The sequence below is a fragment of the Scyliorhinus canicula genome, chromosome 14 (genome assembly GCF_902713615.1).
Source record: "Scyliorhinus canicula chromosome 14, sScyCan1.1, whole genome shotgun sequence".
In the NCBI taxonomy this organism is placed as follows: domain Eukaryota; kingdom Metazoa; phylum Chordata; class Chondrichthyes; order Carcharhiniformes; family Scyliorhinidae; genus Scyliorhinus; species Scyliorhinus canicula.
The window spans coordinates 114,896,796-114,916,187 of NC_052159.1; the positions used below are offsets into that span (position 1 = coordinate 114,896,796).

General features: G+C 45.7%; 1 long non-coding RNA gene across 1 annotated transcript; it reads left to right on the forward strand.

Moving 5' to 3' along the window:
• The first annotated feature begins 2,098 nt into the window (after nt 1-2,098).
• Nucleotides 2,099-18,415, forward strand: LOC119977828. Its single transcript, XR_005463286.1, has 2 exons — nt 2,099-2,179; nt 18,073-18,415. It is a non-coding gene; the product is annotated as an uncharacterized LOC119977828 (long non-coding RNA).
• Nucleotides 18,416-19,392: the final 977 nt, after the last annotated feature.

A 19,392-nucleotide genomic window follows, 5' to 3' on the forward strand; every position in this document is an offset into this window, starting at 1 on the left:
ATTGCTCGGCACAACATCGAGGGCCGAAGGGCCTGTTCTGTGCTGTACTGTTCTGTGTTCTGTATACCGCTTCTTGAGGTAAGCCTAAAGGTGGCTTGGAAGAGCTTCCTTTGTCTTCCTTTTTTTCAGGATCCTTTCTGGAGCTGGGTGAAGAAGATTTGCTTTGGCAGTTGGGACGCTGACATCCAAAGCACATCGGTGGCCCAGCGGAGTTGGTTTTGGATGATCATGGCCTCGATACTGGTGCAATTGACTTCTTCAAGGACACTAATTTTAGCTTGCCTGTCCTCCCAGTTGATTCAGAGCTAAAGTACATTTGGATTATGCAATGTATTTTAAGCTGTTTTGTTTACGAGTCTCCCTGATATAATGTTCAATCTTCGAAGCATCAATGATTACTTTGAATGCTTTAACTAATTGTAATGCCTTAGTTGATATATGCAAGCCTCTTGTGAACGAATGTCAACCATCTGCCTGAAAGGTATTGCAGTGAGTCAATCACCCATCCTTAAGCGTGCGGGTGCCAAAGGACATCCCCAAATGATGTCAGAGGAGATTTCTGCCAGGACACTGCACTTCAGCAGCTGCTTTCAGACATTGAGCTTGTCAATTAACAATTTTCAAATCCCTCCCCTTCCCCCTCTTCACTCCCACTACCCCCCTTCTTCCCCTCCCTTCCTTCCTTCCTCCCTCCCTTTCTTCCTTCCCTCCCCCTCTCCCCCTCTTCCCTCCCTCCCCATTACAAATAGATGGGAACATTGTTAAGTGAGAAAATATATTTTATTTCAAGAAATTTGTAAAAGTTGAGGCTTTTTATGTCATTGTTCAGCTGCTAAAGTTAGACGTTAAGTTAAATGTCAAGTGATTATAAAATTATTTTGTTAAGAGATGCTTTACATTAAACTTTGCAAGCTCCTACAAATGTCTCACTGAAACATAGGAAGACATTTAATTGAGGTGATTATAAATGAATAAGATAATTCAAGTAACATATTTAACAAGCTGGCACACAAGATAGCGCTGCTGCCTCACAACAGCAGGGACCCATGATCAAATCGGGCTTTAGGTGACTGTATGGTGTTTGCACATTCTCCCATTTCTGCATGGGTTTCCTGGAGCCATTGAAAAAAAACATAAAATTCCTGCAGTGCAAAAGGAGGCCAATCAGCCATTCAAGTCTGCTCCCTCTGAAAGAGTACTTTACCTGGGTCCACTCTTCTGCCCTGTCGTCAGAACCTAATCTGTACATCCCTGGACATGAGTGGGTAACTTAGCCTGGCCAATCCATCCAACCTGCACATATTTGGACTGCGGGAGGAAACCAGAGCACCTAGGCATGGGGGGAACGCAAAAAGTCCAGACCGTCCACACCCAAGGCCGGAATTGAACCTGGGTCTCTGGCGCTGTGAGGCAGCAGTGCTAACCAATGTGCTATTGTGTCCCTGCCGTTTACCTTCGGGTGCTTCGGTTTCCTCCCAGTCCAAAGATGTGCAGTTTAGATGGATTAGCTTTTGCTCAATTTATCCTTAGTGTCCAAAGGTTAGGGGGGGTTATGGGGATAGGGAGAGGGCGTGGGCCTGGGTAGGTGCTCTTTCAGTGTCAGTTCAGAGTTGATGGGCCGAATGACTTTCTTCTGCACTGCAGTGATTCTATAAACACTAATAAAAAAAATCAGATGTTCCAAGGACAGTGACCGCAAAGATCCTTGGGGCACTTTTAAAATCTTATGACCATAATCTAAATTAAAACATACAACATTTTAGCATGCCACATGTAGCATTTATAATAATATAGTGCAGATTTAAATAGTTTCACAGATTTAAGACAATAACTAAACCTATGTTCACTTATAAATAATCACCTTTAATCATTAAAAAAAATTACGATAAAAAAATCAAACAATAATAGTAATGGCTGTTTAAAAGAAAGAGCAACAAAATGTTTTTTTTTAAATGTCTACATACCTTTAAAACACTTTTTAAAATAATTGCCTGTTGTTTTCTAAATCAATCTCTTGTTTAAATGACTTCCCTGATTAAGTGTTCCAAGCTGGCCTCATCATAAGGGAGCATTTATGCTGCACTTATCCTGCGTCACACTGGAGCCTACGCAGACCGAGGCATTGCAGGGCCCAGGCTACCGAAGAGAAACAAAAGTTTCTCACAACATCAGAGCGCAGGTAAGTGTGCAGATTTCACTTTTAAAATTGATGGCCCATGACTTCCCTCCACGAGCAGAAGGTTTCGGGCCAATCTAATTATTTGGGACAGGTTGGAATGACCAGTGTCTATTTTCCTGTCTGTTATTTTTCTTTTGTTCATATGTGATCACTGTAACCAGCTTACTTCAGTACTAACACTTCAGTATTATTTGTCCCTGCTATGCAATCTCTATAAAAGCCTTCGTACCAGATTTTCATTGTTTTAAATTTATAACGAACCTGAGCATTTTTCTTTCGAGCTGGTTAGTTTTTTATGCTACAACCATATCAGAAAGTTCAACACGAAAGAGAAAACGCATTCTGGGAAATGGTGGCACAGTGGTTAGCACTTCTGCCTCCCAGTGCCAGGAACCTGGGTTCGATTCCAGCCTTGGGTGACGATCTGTATGGAGTTGGCACATTTTCCCCATGCCTGCACAGGTTTCCTCCGGGTGCTCCAGTTTCCTCCCACAGTTCAAAGATGAGCACGTGAGGTGGATTGACCATGATTATTGTGCGGGGTTACAAGGGTAAGACTGAGAAGTGGACATAGGTAGAGTGTTCTTTTGGAGACTCGATGGGCCAAATGGTCTGCTTCTGCACTGTCGAGATTCTATGGAAATGAAATGGAGAAAATAATTAACCTGAATGTAGATTGGATAATATCACACATATACAGTCAGGTTCCATATGAAAACTAAAAAAAAATAATTAAAGGACAAAGTTGAGGCTCGCAAAGTTTTCGAGATAAGAAAGAGTGAGGTCACACTTAATTGAGTTAAAAATGTTGTGAAACAAACAATATAACAGCGGTGATAAATCTTCAAATACAAGTTGGAATTGCAAAAGTATATAAATAGCTATGAGATAAATAGTGATATATCAAAAGTAATAGAGAGAGATCAAACCACACTGGCACAGAAGACAATGCACAAAGTTAGGGAAAGAAGTACCAAAACAACAGCTTACACTTTCCAAAACATTTCCAATGTTCTTAATGGAGGAAAAATCAGACACATATGGACAGTGAGCCTAAGGAGGAGAGGTTAGATTCAGAAATTGGTTTCACCCTGCATTCAGGCTCTTACCCAGTGAAGTACAGACAGAGTGCACTTAACTGGGAGGTTCGAGACAAACAAATGTTAAGACATACTCATTCAGACTAACTTAGACAGGTTGTCTGCACCTGCAATATTTCCACAAGCAACTAGCCCTAGTTACGTTGTTAAACATCTGGCCTCTTGCCTCACCAGAGTGGAGTCCAGGAAGAGAGGAAATGAGGAGCAATAATGGGTGCTGATCTGAAGTGATATGATGACAGAGCCAATTGGGCTCTGCAACAACTTTTTTGTTTCTAAAAACTTCACTTTTGGAGGTGGTCACTGCTTAGGTCTCTTAAATATTCAAAGTTGAACAGGTCAATTTTTTCTCCACTCTGCACGATTGCATTTAACAGGCAGTAAACTTTTCATTTATAAATATAACGGGCAGGATTCTCCCGCAATTGACGGGATGGCCTGACACCAGCGCCAAGAACGGCGTGAACCACTCCGGCGTCGGGCCAACAGGAAGTTGCGGAATGCTGCGCACTTCCCGGCCTAGGCTGGCGCCGGAGCAGTTGGCGCCATGCCAACTGGCGCCAAAAGGCTGGCGCACGTTGGCGCATGCGCAGAACCGCCGACTTGTTTCTGCGCATTCGCAGGGGGGTTCTCCGTGTCGGTTATGGTGGAGCCCTACAGAGGCCGGTGCGGAAGGAAGGAGTGCCCCCACGGCACAAGCCCACCCGCAGATCAGAGGCTGAATCCCCGGGATCAAATCCCTCCATGCCCCCCCCCCCCCCCCCCCCCCCCCAAAGGACTCCACTAGACGGCCTACCAGCCAGGTCCCACCATGTGGGACAATGTCCATTTCACTCCGGCGGGACTGGCTAGGAACTGATGGCCGCTCGGCCCATCGGGGCCTGGAGAATTGCCGGGGGGGCTGCTGCCATCGGCCCCCGACCGGCGTGGCGTAAACACCGCCCCCGCCTGAACACCGGTTCCAGAGAATATTCCAGCCGGCATCGGAGCGACGGTGTGGGATTCACGTGCCCCCCCCCTCCCCCCCCCAGGGATTCTCAGACCCGGCGGGGGGGTCGGAAAATCCCACCCCATCTGTAAAATTACCTGCCTTATTACTGCGTCATAATGCCCATAAGGTCTTTGAGAAGAAAGCGTGCCGGTCACCTGGAAAATGGAGGCCAGTTGAACTGGTGATATCACCAGTTGAGATGGTCCTAGTCGGGAGAAACTGTTGAATTTGTTATGTTTCCAGATAAATTGTTATATTCGCAATGTGGCCAAACAGGTTGATAATGTTCGAAACAGAAACAGGAAATGCTGACCAATCTCAGCAGGTCTGTCAGCATCTGTGCAGAGAGGACGGAGCTAACGTTTCGAATCTGGATGAAGACGAAGATCTCATTCGAGTCTGGATGACTCTTCGTCTTCATCCAGACTCGAAACATCAGCACTGTTCTCTCTCCACAGGTGCAGTTGGACCTGCTGTGATCGTCCAGCATTTTTGTTTCAGATCAAGCATCCACAGTAATTTTACTTTTATGATTATGTTAAATATATCTTTAAAGGATAGTAGCATGCCACCACTAGAAGGGAAGTGTGTCATGAGATCCAGCCTCAGTTTCACTTTAGCCTCTGAGCAAAATACAGGCCACACAGCTTTGCTGTTGATCTCTTCAAGATTTCTGTCCATGTATGTATGCTTTTATGTGCCCAGCCAGAATAAATTATCTCACAACATGGATACCCACTCCCTTATATGTGATTTATGACTTTATGTCATTTTAAAAATATAACAGATTATCCCCCTATAACTCCTTTTAAGTTAACTGATGGCAGGCACGAAAAGCAGGAGAGTTTCTGTCAGCCATTCTGCAGAAGGCAAAGGTAAACCACTGCCTTACTTTGCCAAGCATGATGATGGACCAGCCCAATGGAAATGCATTGTCACCAACACCCTCTTTGGGCATGGCACCTGAAGGAGAAGAAGGATTTCTAGTTGTAACTGATGGTATTTCCAGTTGAACTGTTTCCAGTCATTGGCTGATATATTGCTTGTCCTCTTCTTCCAGGCTCAAATAACAATCAACTAATATCAATCAACTGAAAAAAATCACTCCCTTTCTGGAACAAATCATAGAATCCCTACAGTGCAGAAGGAGGCCACTCGGCCATCGAGCCTGCACCAACCCTCCGAAAGAGCATCCCACCTAGGCCCGTGCCCCCAACCCATCTCCATAACGCAGCAGCTACCCTACTTTTTGGACACTAAGGGACAAATTAGCATGGCCAATTCACCTAACCTGCACATCTTTGGACTGTAGGAGGAAACTGGAGCACACGGAGAAAACCCATGCAGACGCGGAGAATGTGCAAACTCCACATAGACAGTCACCCAAGACTGGAATTGAACCCGGTTTCCTGGTGCTGTGAGGTAGCAGTGTTAACTGCTGTGCCAGCCAAATGTGTGTGTGCGAATGAAGGTTCACTGAATTTGTAAGTGTGATTTTAAAGCAGAATTTGAGGTTAAATATTTTCTGTTTGTCCAGCCGAAATGCTATGGGAATGTGAGATGGATTGGATTGGATTTGTTTATTGTCACGTGTACCGAGGTACAGCGAAAAGTATTTTTCTGCAAGCAGCTCAACAGATCATTCAGTACATTGAAGAAAAGGGAATTAACGAGTATAAGTTAAAAGTGGATCTGTTGGGGAGAGCTTGCAGAGAGTTGCCTCGCTCCAGCGCCATCGCCTCTGGAGTAAAGCTGTGCAAATTATGAAAAAAAGAGACATACTTAAAATACAGGCACCTCGACAAATTTACACTTATAATTGACATTGGAATTTTGGCTTTTTATTTAGGTCTTGGATCTTCACCGTAATGTAATTATTGTTCCTTGGAACCTCTTTTGAGACAGCCGCTTGATATAGAGGTGATGGATGATCCAGGCTGCAACTTTAAAGAGAAAAATGAAGCAATGACTTTGACTGGAGAATGATGAGAATCAATACCCGCCCATCAACCTGAGTGCATAGCTACTCCACATGCACATTTGCCTCCCCAGGTGTTGAACTCTGTATGGGCCTGGGCGGTTTTCGCACCATGAGGTTGGGTGTCTATTTGCTGCCATGTATACGAGCTTATTATTCACACAGCTGTATGCAAGAACAGAGCTTGAGTACTGCTGAAAAAAGACATTTTGCTGAAGCTTTTCATCTTGAACTCATCAGGACAATTGTAAGAATACCACCGTCAGGCTAGAAGATATGTGGGCTGTAACTTTAAAATGGCGGTCTTTAAAACAAATATCTTGCCCTCCCAGTTCTTTGTTCTTTGTCCTTTGTAGTAGGCTGGAGAATTTCTTCTTGGAGGCAAACATTATGCCTGGAGATTGCCTCCACCTTCTTCTGGAGAGGTGACATTAACAAACAACACTTCCTGGCACTAGGCAGGTTTCATCACCTTTTCTGGGGAATGTGAGTGGATGTCGGTGGAGACATGGGCGTGGCTCTTCAGCCACTTCCTGCTGCACTGGGGCTGCAACGTGTCAGCTCCCCCCTGGGCAACTTCAGTGCCCCTTTCTAACCTGCCACTTGTCCATAATAGACTTCAGTTGCTTGATTTCGGGCAAACTTCTTCCATCGGGAGAGAAAAGAAGATATTGAGAAGTTTTTTCGCATTGGTGATGTGACTGGATTTACAAGTTCCATGCATTCTTTGCAATTAAGCACTGAACTGTCCTGCGGGCCTGTGAGAATTTTAACACTGTGATGAAAAACATTAGTACATAGCTGTTGGACAGCTTCTACCCTGCCGATAATTGAATCTTCAGCTGTGGCGTCCTAAACCTTTGGGATCTGGAGTCTCCAGCCACATTTCATCTTCAGTCAGAATATCATGACTTGTTTAATCCCGTCTCATTAGAATTATGGAGGCTGCTTGTAGCTTTAGGATGCCCCAGAAGCTTTACAGCCGACGACAGTAATTTTGAAATGTCGTCACTTTTGGAATTTGGGGAATGTAATAACCCTCATGTGACCCACAGGCATTACCCAATTATTCAGCTCCCCATGGGGCTCATGGAATACGCGCCCCCCACTGATGGGCGGGGGCTCATGGAATCAACCCTTCTATTCTTCAATTCTGCCATTCTTCTATTCTTCTACCTCAAGACATGAGAGTGTGACCACTGAGTCAAGGCGAGCACTCCTTTTGAAACTGCACAGTCAGAGAATCATAGAATCATAGAATCATAGAATCATAGAATCATAGAATCATAGAATTTACAGTGCAGAAGGAGGCCATTCAGCCCATCGGGTCTGCACCAGCCCTTGGAAAGAGCACCCTACCCAAGCCCACACCTCCATCCCATCCCCGCAACCAAGCAACCCCACCTCACCTGTTTTGGACACAAAATGCAATTTAGCATGACCAATCCACGAAACCTGCACATCTTTGCACTGTGGGATAAACCGGAGCACCCGAAGGAAATTCACACAGACACAGGGAGAACGTGCAGACTCCGCACAGACGTGACCCAACGGGGTATCGAACCTGGGTCCCTGAAGTTATGAAGCAACAGTGCTAATCACTGTGCTACCGTGCCCTGCTTTTTTGTGCCTTTATGTCCAAATTTCAAATGGTATTTTTAAACATCAGTACTCTCCTTAAACAACATCAGGGTTAAAATGATTAATCGCTGTGTATTATCTAACAATTGGTGCAAGGTTGCCTTATTTGTTCATGGGATGTGAGGGTCGGTGAAATGATCAACATTTATTGCTCATCCCAAATTGCCCTTGAGAAGGCAGTGGTGGGTTGCATTCTTAAAATGCTCCAGTCCATGTAGTTAAGATACTTCCACAGTAAGGAGCAAGCAGGATGTCCCAGGATTTTGACCTAACGACAATGAAAGAATGGTGATTATATTTCCAAGTCAAGATGTATGTGTCTTGAAGGAGAATTTGTCAGTGGTAGTGTTTCCGAAATTTCTAGGTGATAGGGCAACACAGTGGCGCAGTGAGTAGCACTGCTGCCTCATGGCGCCGAGGTCCCAAGTTTGATCCCGGCTCTGGGTCACTGTCTGTGTGGAGTTTGCACATTCTCCCCGTGGGTTTCGCCCCCACAACCCAAAAAGATGTGCAGGGTAGGAGGATTGGCCATGCTAAATTGCCCCATAATTGGAAAAAATGAATTGGGTACTCTAAATTTATAAAAAATAAATTCTAAGTGATTCCAGGTTTGCGAGGTGCCATTGAAGAAGCCTTGATGAATTGCTGCAGTGCTCCTTGTAGACTTGGTGCACTGCAACTACAGAGCATCAGTGGTGGAAGGAGTGAATGTTCAAGCTGATGAATGGGATGGCAATCAAACAATCTGTTCCATCATGGATGATGTTGAGCTTCTTACGTGTTTTTGCAGCTAAATGCATCCAGGGAAGTGGAGAATATCCCACCAACTCCTTAATTGTACCTTTCAGATAATGGAGAGGTATTGGAGAGCCAATACCTGAGTCATTCACCACGTTTCTGACCTACTCTTGCAGCCACACGATTTATGCAGCTGGTCAAATTAAGCTTCTGGTCAATGGTGACACCCAGCATGTTGATAGTGGGGAATTTGATGATGGTAATGCTATTGAATGCCATGGGGAGGTGGTTAGATTCACTCTGGACGCAATTCAACAGCCTCGAATGTCATGACATGCCAAGTGCTCAACCAGGCACTTTTTAAAGGATGTGAGGCAACCCGTTGAATTAAGCAAGAATCCTCTCGAAATGGGTCGTGAGATTCAACTGAATTTTGCAAGGCATCACTATCTGGATCTCACTCACGCTGGGTGAAATCAAGGCAGGCATATTAAATGAGTCATCAGGTTCTTCTTTAAAAATATATAATTATTTTAAAATTTCATAAAGCACATATTAACTGAACTCCAACCCCCCACCACCAACAACGAAACTAAACTCACTAACAGTTGACTGTGACTAACTCCTTAAAAAAATTAATGGCTACCATCTTTGGTCGAACCCTTCTGTACTGCCCCTATAATGGTGTATTTAACCTTCCACAAATATAAGAAAGACATGAAGTTATCCAACCAAGCCAAGGCACTGGACAGATTAGGAGACCTCCAACCAAGCAGATCTCATCTCTGGGCTACCAGCAAGGTGAAGACAAGGACATCTGACTTCATCCCCATCCGAAGCACCGGCAACTCTGATACCCCAAAAATGGGCACCAGTGGACATGGATCCAAATCAACATTGAGTATCTCCAACATGGTATTGAAGAAACAGGCCCAAAATCTTACAACTTTAAGTTTATTTAAGTTATGAAGAAAGGTTAGATAGTCTTGGGTGGTTTTTGCTGGAGCAGAGAAGACTGTGGGGCAACCAGATTGAGGTGTAGAGATTATGAGGGGCATGGACAGAGCAGCTATTTCCCTTGGCTGAAGGGTCAGTTACGAGAGGACACCAGTTCAAGGTGAGGGGCAGGAGGTTTACGGGTGATTTGAGGAAAACGATTTTACCCAGAGGGTGGTGACGGCCTGGGACGCACTGTCAGGAAGGGTGGTAGATGCGGGTTGCCTCACATCCTTTAAAAGGTGCCTGGTTGAGCACTTGGCATGGCATGACATTCAAGGCTATTGACCAGATGCTGGCAAATGGGACTAGGTAGGCACGTCAAGTGTTTTTCATGCGTCGCTGTGGACTCGACGAGTCGAAGGGCCTCTTCTGCACTGTATTATTCTGTGATTCTGATTCTATGAACTTGGGACAGGACCAGAACATAAGAGTGTGGTTAGCCTTCCCACAAGAGCAACGCTCATCCTTGTCCTCCATCCCAAAGAAACGTCCACTCATGCTCGCTTTAGTCAGATAAGCCCTGTGCACCACCTTGAATTGTACCAGACTTAGCCGAGCACATGAAGATGTGGAGTTGACCCACTCCATACCTCATATCCAGAATGGGACTCAATGCGCTCTCCCATTTTGCCCTCACCTCACTCGATGGAGCTGACTCCACTGAGAGGATATGGTCATACATGCCTGAAATAGTCTCCCCATCAGACCTGGCCAAAGACAAAGAGTTCTATCCACCACCATACTCCTCCACCATGCCCAGTACCTCTCCCGTCACCCATGGCACCTTCCCATGCAATCGCAGAAGGTGTAACTCTTCCATGCTTAACATCCCTGGCCCAAAACACTCATTCCAGGTTAAGCAGCGTTTCACTTGCACCTCTTTCAATCTGGTCTACTGCATTCGCTGCTCCCAATGTGGTCTCCTCCTATATCAGAGAGACCAAACGCAGACTGGGTGATCGCTTTGCTGAGCATCTTCGGTCTGTGCGCATTCAGGATCCTGACCTTCCTGTTGCCTGCCATTTTAACAAAAGACCCTGCTCCCATGCCCACATGTCTGTCCTTGGCCTGCTGTAATGTTCCAGTGAAGCGCAACGCAAACTGGAGGAACAACATCTCATCTTCCGGTGAGGCACACTCCAGCCTTCCGGCCTGAACATTGAATTCAACAACTTCAGATGATCAGCCCCACCTCGACCCATTTGTTTTCATTTCATTTTAACTGTCTTTTACCATTTCTTTCTTTCTTAATATAAATTTAATTTACCCCCCCCCCCCAATCTTATCCACTTTTCCTGCACCTTTCTCCTCATTGCTTCCCCCTTCCCCTCCCCCCACACCTACAGTTCATCCTCTGGTGTTAGTTTCCCTGCTGTTTGACCTTTCACATCTTTTGTCCTCTCTGGGGACTGCCATTAACATTCTTTTTCCTTGTTACCTGTGGCCATTAGCACCCAGTTTCCCAGGGTTTCTGTGGCCATGACTGACTTATCTTTCATTCTCACTCCACAGTATAAATATTTCCTACTTTCTCTGTCTGTTACCTTTGACAAAGAGTCATCGGACTTGAAACGTTAGCTCTTTTCTCTCCCTACAGATGCTGCCAAAGACTTGCTGAGATTTTCCAGCATTTTCCCTTTCATTATAAAATCCTCTTCAACAGGGAAGAGGGTGGTGCCAAGTAAAGGAGGGAAGAGCCTTGCACGGAAAATTATAAATCTGAAAGTACCTGAAAAGACTGGAAACAGTAGTTGGAATTTTTCCATCAGCTCCTTAAAACTGGCAAAGCTTCCCTTCACAAACAGGTCTCCAAACCTTTCCCCTCCCATGACTCAAACATTGAGTCCAAACCCATTAGCAGGAAAAGGTGCTTCTTATAGAATCATAGAATTTACAGCGCAGAAGGAGGCGATTCGGCCCATCGAGTCTGCACCGGCTCTTGGAAAGAGCACCCTACCCAAGGTCAACACCTCCACCCTATCCCCATAACCCAGTAATCCCACCCAACACTAAGGGCAATTTTGGGCACAAAGGGCAATTTATCATGGCCAATCCACCTAACCTGCACATCTTTGGACTGTGGGAGGAAACCGGAGCTACCTGGAGGAAACCCACGCACACACGGGAAGGATGTGCAGACTCCGCACAGACAGTGACCCAAGCTGGAATCGAACCTGGGACCCTGGAGCTGTGAAGCGATTGTGCTATCCACAATGCTACCGTGCTGCCGTGGGAGGAGCAGGCAGTAAATGTAAAAGAATTAAAATATTTCAACATAATGTTGGGCATTGCATTATATAAAATTCAGCCTCATTGATTTATGCTGGTGTTTAAGCACCACAACAGCCTCTTCTCACACAATCTTTGCAAACCTCATCTCCGCATTCTGTTATCTTTCACTGTGTGTACTTATCTAACTTCTCCTTGAAACCATCCATGACATCTGTCTTAATCACTCCCTGTCATACCAATCATTACATTCTAACCACTGAAGAGGTTTCGCTTCAGGTGGGGGCTAGTGAAGACAGGGAACAGAGCTTAAAATGTTGCCTGGACTGCTTTCAGACCCTCAGGATGGACACCACCACTGGATTCAGGGAAAATTTTACCGGAGAGAAAAGCAATGATGTGGTTACTATTGCACCAAGGTTAGAAACCGTGCTGGAGCTTACTTCCATTTGTCCCAACATGGACACATAGGATCACTGAACCCCACAATAGCTTCTTCTGAATATTGTCTGCCCAATAGTAAAACAATAAATTGAGTAGAGCCAAGCCCCCAAACTGTCTATGACTTTAGAGCAAAGCCCATGAATTCTTGGAGTCTTACTCACCCAAATAAAGAAAGATGTTAATTTAGTGACTTTGACAAAAAAGGACTAACGGAGAAAAATGGGGAAGCATTGAAAAATAAATAAAAATCTTGGGTGTACGTTCATTTTAAAAGTCTGGACCCTGCCCACCAAGGACAGGGGGAGGTCATCCCAACTTGGTATCATCAACCAGACTAGTGTAATTTAATTAATGAAGTGAGGACCAGTTGTGGGCCACTCAGAACCCCAGCTAATAAAAGTTACGCTTGGCAAGGCAAAAAGGTCGCATTACCAGTTGGGCTCTCCTTCCGAGGGAATTGACCGAGAAGCATTCACTCATGTCCAAGTTCAACTTGTACTCAGAGAAGCAGCCAAAACTTCAAGCAGCTTCGCTACCTTGATAAGGGAGGGTACTGGATCTATAATATAGAGAAGTAGGTGACTAGGTGGCACTGCTATGGTATCAGGCTGGCAGTGCCAATGTTCCCAGGTTCCAAGTACCAGGGCTTGGGGGTGCCTTACCCATCAGAGATGGGATGAGGAGAAGCTCGAAGACCCCGGAAGAGGAAGTTGGGTGAAATGGAGGCCTCGTTGAGGGGGTCCAACAGATCGGGACTGTCTTAAAGAATGGACTCGACTGGGAGTTCCTCACCGAGGCCAAAAAAACGACAAAGTGCCATTGAATAGCGGGGTCTTTCTCGGTGCTGCAGGTGCCAAGAGACATTCCGCTTTATCTTGAGTCCACCGAATTGCACCCTCTATCTTATTGGTGACTGGCTGCTAATTATGTGGCACAAATCTTTAAGCTTGAATGTTGTTCATGCATTGTTGCATGCAGAACAGACTGCTTCGATAGCTGAGGAGTTATAAATAGAATTGAATGCTGCGAAATTAACAGCAAATGTGCCCATTTACTTGTGATTGAAGGAAATCTTTCGATGAAGCAACTGAAGATAATTGGGTCTTGAATACTGCCCTGGGGAACTCCTGCAGTGATGCTCTGAGCTGAGGTGATTGGCAACCAACAATCACAGCCATCATCTTTAGTCCGTGGGTATGACCTTCGCCAGTGAAGAGTTTTCTCCTTAATCACAATTTTATTCAGACTCCTTGATAACATAGTCAAATACAGTCCTGTTTTCAAGGGCAGTCACTTTAATTTCAATTCTTTTGTCCCTGTTTGAATCAAAGCTACAGTGAAGTCTGGAACTGCAGGACCTAACTGAGCATCAGTGGGCAGGTTATTGAGATGCCCAAAGGCTGAACATGATGATAAACAAAGTGAAGGACTCCTCCAACAGCCTTATAAAACTGCTTGCAGGGTAGCTACTGGACAATTTTGTCTGGCTGCTGATGCAATGCACATGAAGCTTTCCAATACTTGGCTAAATTTAAATACTCCACAGGGAATTGACTTGCATCCCAGTACTTTAGTCATTTGAAAGTTTGGGTTGCAACAAGTTGCTTCAAGAAATGGGTGGCTCGTTGGAGATTCCTCTCTGAATATGAGTAGCAGAGAGTGACAAGCTGTTTGAAGAGTGAAGAGGAGGAGGGCGAGATGAGCTATTGGGTGGTCACGTCCAATTAGGGTCTTGAGAGAACAATTAGCTTATTTAAAATTCAGCAAGGATCAAGAAATGGATGGCACGGTAGCACAGTGGTTAGCACTGTTGCTTCACAGCACCAGGGTCCAAGGTTCGATTCCCAGCTTGAGTCATTGTCTCTGCGGAGTCTGCATGTTCACCCTGTGTCTGCATGGGTTTCCTCCGGGTGCTCCCGATTCCTCACACAAGTCCCAAAAGACATGCTGTTCGGTAATTTGGACATTCTGAATTCTCCCTCTGTGTACCCAAATAGGCACCGGAATGTGGCGACTATATGATTTTCACAGTAACTTCATTGCAGTGTTAATGTAAGCCTACTTGTGGCAGTGAAGATTTGTATTATTATTAAAAAACTGAGATGGCTTTACTTCACTTGACTGAACTTTGCCAATTGCTACAGCCACAACAGCAATCTGAAAGTCTGCAGAGTTAGCAGCATTGACCGTGGCTCTTAACTGCTTTGAATCTGATTCCTCCCACGCTGTTGTTGGACAGATGAGCAAATCCTCACAGTTTGTAGTATATTAGCCTTTACAGTACAACACTAATGCTTTCTATCCATAGAAAATAATTTAATCTCATTCCTTCTTGCCAGACCTGCTTCACCTGAGGAAGGGGCTGTGCTCCGAAAGCTAGTGATTCAAAACAAACCCGTTGGACTTTAACCTGGTGTTGTAAGACTTCTTACTGTGCTCACCCCAGTCCAACGCCGGCATCTCCACATCATTCTTGCCAGAGGCAGGCAAGCAAAGGGAGCATGAGTCTTTATACATATTGCAATCTTCTCCATGACGTAGGTTGTTAATGATTGGATGCTTACCTCCTCTGTGAGTCAGAAATTGTGGACTGAGGGACAAGCAGGAAGAGGGGTGGAAGCCTCGCCATGCTGGTACTATTTTCATTGATCGCTCTAGTCACACTTGGGGTCGCCACCTCAGTGATGTCCCTTGCCACAATGGCGATTGGGGTTAAAATATGCAATGCTGCTCATCTTTTCCCAGTTCTTTGCTGCTGCTGCCTCTTATTAAGCATTACCTTCTCCTGCAGGAAATGAGGAAGAGTGTCAGTGCTGACTTGCAATATTTTGGGTGATGTTGTTCTCATGGTGAACAGCCATGAGTGTGTGTAAGTGTGAATGTAAGGCTTCTGCTTCTGCTTTACTTGAGTTGGTATCACAGACTAATATCTGTATTCTGCAAACAAATGTGTGAGAGTGAGATAAACATATTAATTTGATACTGATTCTGATTGTTGATAGGTGGGTGATCGAGGTATAATAAATTGAGAAATGGATGAGACTAGTGATGCAGTTGGTAGGATATTTCAATCAAATATTGAAGTTAGTCAGATATTATGCCTTCCTCCCTATATTGATATTCTGTAGCTATGTTCCTAACATTAACTTCTACAGCTAGTTTTCCCCACTGCTTCCTGCATCTAGAGGCTGTCATGGTTCCCCCTTTGGACACAGTGAGCGTGATCTACCCGAATGGGGACAGTCCCATAATGAGTGGGTTTAGCCAGGTGTTTCCCAGTGCTCGGAGCGCCGAGAAACAGCACACAATCAAACTGGGCTCTGTTCCCATTCGGGTAGATACGGGCCCTCAGCAGGGAACGCGGCGCTGAGGCCACACTTAGTCCCATTTCTTGCACTGAGGCGCTCCACTCACCATAACTCTTCAGCGTCCCGATCCCTCAACCCCCGAACACCCCACCAAAGCCCCAACTCACCTAGAAAGGGGTTCTTTGTTCCCCTCCACATCTGGAAAGGGTGTCCCTGGGCCCAGTTGCCATCACAGGAAAAATGCCAGCTTGGCACTGCCAGCCTGGTACCCTGGCAGTGTCCCTGTCAACTGGCAGTGCCGCCTGGTGCACCTTGGCAGTGCTGGGCTGGCACCCATGGTAGTTGGCTGGCAGTATAAGGTAGCACCAGCAGTGTCAGGGTGCCATTGTGTCCAAAGGGCAAGCACCTGCGGGTCTCCGATCCATGAGAGACACCCACATGTGCAGTTCCATCTGGTTCCCATTTGTGGTGACCAGCACTGAATGGCACTCTCCCACGATTTCCAAGTCAAAAGGATTAGATCCCATTGCCTTGGGTAAATTGTGGGAGAGCATATTAGAGAGAGATCAGGGGCTGGATTCTCCGACCCCCCGCCGGGCCCGCGCCGATCGGTGGGCCCCCCGCGGCGATTCTCCAGCCCGCAATGGGCCAAAGTCCCGCCGCTGACAGGCCACTCCCGCCGGCGTGGATTAAACCACCTACCTGACCGGCAGGATTGGCGAAACGGGCGGGCACTGGGGTCCTGGGGGGGGGGGGGGCGCAGGGCGATCTGACCCCGGGGGATGCCCCACGGTGGCCTGGCCCAGGATATTGCTGGACCTTTAAAATAATATATTGGTCACCTCTAGTGTTTGTTGTATCTGTAAAATCTCAGATACTTTCGACCAGTTTGCTTACTTAAAGGTTTACTGAGGTTTCTTTATTAACGAGAAGAACAAACCACAAATCCAAGTTCAAGTTCAACACAATTATCTCTTACATTACCCACAAAATGGACTAGAGGTACCCAAAATCAGTGTATAGAACCTGCACAGATGGCTTGATAGGGTTATGGATTCTGCTCTGCCTTCACAAAGGTGGTTCCCGCTCTTCTCTTCCTTGCTTCCTTCCTTTCCTTTCCTTTCCTTCCTTCCTTCCTTTTCACACTTCCTGTGGCCTTTTGCCAATGGGGTATCGAGAGTGAGTTTCAGTGTCCAATGTTTAAAGTGCCCAAATCTTTAAAATGGCCAATTTTAATCGGGTCTAAAAGCTAGGCCCTAGTAGGTCACCACATCTTGTTAAACTACAAATGATTGAATTGATTGAAATTAGGTCACAGCTTTCCCTGTTGAATTTGAATTCACGATTTCTTGGTTCTTTATCCATCACCATAACCATTGCACGTACATAACTTGCCTTGACACTGAACTCATACACTGGATGCTCCAGTTTACACTAAATCTTGGATCACTGTCACAATATCTTGGGTGGCTACATATGATATCATTTCATGAGTAAGGCAATGTAGGGTAGTTGCGTGAATGACTGTGTTTGATTACATAAACCACTGTGCTTTGGGGCTTTGCAAAGTAGGTCTGAAAAGAGATGTAACTGTTTTTTACGGAGTTCATCTCAAGCAGCTCGAAACTCGGCACTCTGTACTCTTAGCCTATTCTCAGAGACACGCACCAATGCAAACATCAACTGCTGCTGGACGTCCCTCAACTCGATGAAAGATGGTCTTTGGTCTGCTCGAATCCTGTTGGTTTTCCAGTGCAAGGAGCTGTCCATAATCAAGTGTGCAGACTGGCACATTCCACAGTCCCAGACTTGAAGCTGTCATCGCAAATTTTCAATGAATGAATGAAAATCGCTTATTGTCACAAGTAGGCTTCAAATGAAGTTACTGTGAAAAGCCACTAGTCGCCACATTCCTGCGCCTGTTTGGGGAGGCTGGTACGGGAATTGAACCGTGCTGCTGGCCTGCCTTGGTCTGCTTTCAAAGCCAACGATTTAGCCCTGTGCTAAATCTGCCCAATGGGGAAACTCAATGGGGAAAGGCCATAGTTTAAGGCTCTCCTGCCATAATACACATAAAATCTGAAGGAATCAGAATAGAATCACATAATCCCTACAGTGCAGAAGGAGGCCATTTGGTCCATCAGGCCTGCGTTAATTCTCCAAAAGAGCACCCTACCTCAGCCCACGCCCCCACCCCATCCCTGTAACCCAGTAGCTCCACCTAACCGTCTGGACACTAAGGGGCAATTTAGGATGGTCAATTTAGGATAGCTAAATTCACCCACACATCTTTCGACTGTGGGAGGAAACTAGAGCACCCGAAGGAAACCTACTGAACTGAAATACACTGAACTGTATTGCACAGTACTACATGTCAAATCTGAATTGCTATGTAATGTACTTTTATGAATTTTAATGAATTATGGTTTTTTTTGAAAAAAATAATCCCTGTATTTGATTACAAGGTTATATTGGCAGAACCCGAGGAGCGGTTGACTGACGTCATGTATCATTCCTGTAGTAACTGGAAGAAGAAATTAACCGCAGAAAACAAGGACAAATGAAAAGGAACAAAATGCATCATTGCCCTTTTCTGTCCAGAGGTTAACTATTGTTTCTGATCCTCTGGTACCTCCTGGGGAGTGGCTTGGATACATCCCTGGGTAAAGACTCAGACGTAAGCTAACAAATCATCAAGTATTATAGCTGAGATTTGAGTTTTAATTATCTATATTGGACCTCATATTTTCTGAAAGAAAACAATGCTGTAATATCTGATTCATAGTAAACTATGCCAAAGATTTGGAACTCAGTGTTGATTTTGGGGTTTGGAATCTAAACATTAGATGTACAATTATACAAAGTATAATAACATTAGATTTATTGCCCATACAGTTAAGTATATGGAGCTGGATTCTCCGTCCCGCCGCATCAAATTCTGGTTCATCACGCCGGGGAAGCTCCGTTTCACTGGCTGGTCAATGGGGTTTCCCATTGTGGCGTCGTCCAACGCCATCGGGAAACCCCCGGGCTGCCGGAAAAACGGAGCATCCCTAGCACCTATCACTTCCTGTGCCCTTCACCCGTGCCAACTTAACTGATGTCTAACTTTCTTGCCTTCGAGGCCCTAATGCACTGTGCAGGTGGATCCCCAAATGGTACACCAGGAATGGAGACGGACTGCCGTAATTTCTGCACTAGAGGCATCTTCTGGAGTGACCAAAACTAGATAGACCCGGCTGCTGCTCGGGTGTCCCAGGTGGCGTGGTGCCACCCCATTCTGCCCGCTGCCAACCAGATGTGCTTGGGAACAATGTGGGATCCATTCAAGCGTGAGGGGAAATGAAATTAAGCAAGCCAGACATCTGGCTGTCTGGAAGTTGTCAATTACAGTTGAATGGGGTGGCAGGATTTGCATTGTGGGAGAGACGGCGGGGGCAATGGTCTTGGGGCATCAACCGTAAATACTTACCCCCCTTGACCCACCGCGAGGCCCACTGCAACAGGGCTATCCTGGGAAATGCTTGTACCATTCCACGTCTGTGTGAATGCCGGCCCAGATAGCCAGAGAATCACAAAGCTGTGGAGTGCATTGCCGAGTCCGTTGAAATTCATGTGTCATTTTAACCTATTTGAATCTTCCAGCTGGTCCTGGGCATGAATTTCGTTGTTGCTGTCATTGGGGGACCGGAGCATCGGAACCGGGCACTGATCCCATTTTTCCTTGGCATTGGATTCACTTTCACATGGCTTACTCCACTATTGGCGGCGGGTGGCAGAGAATT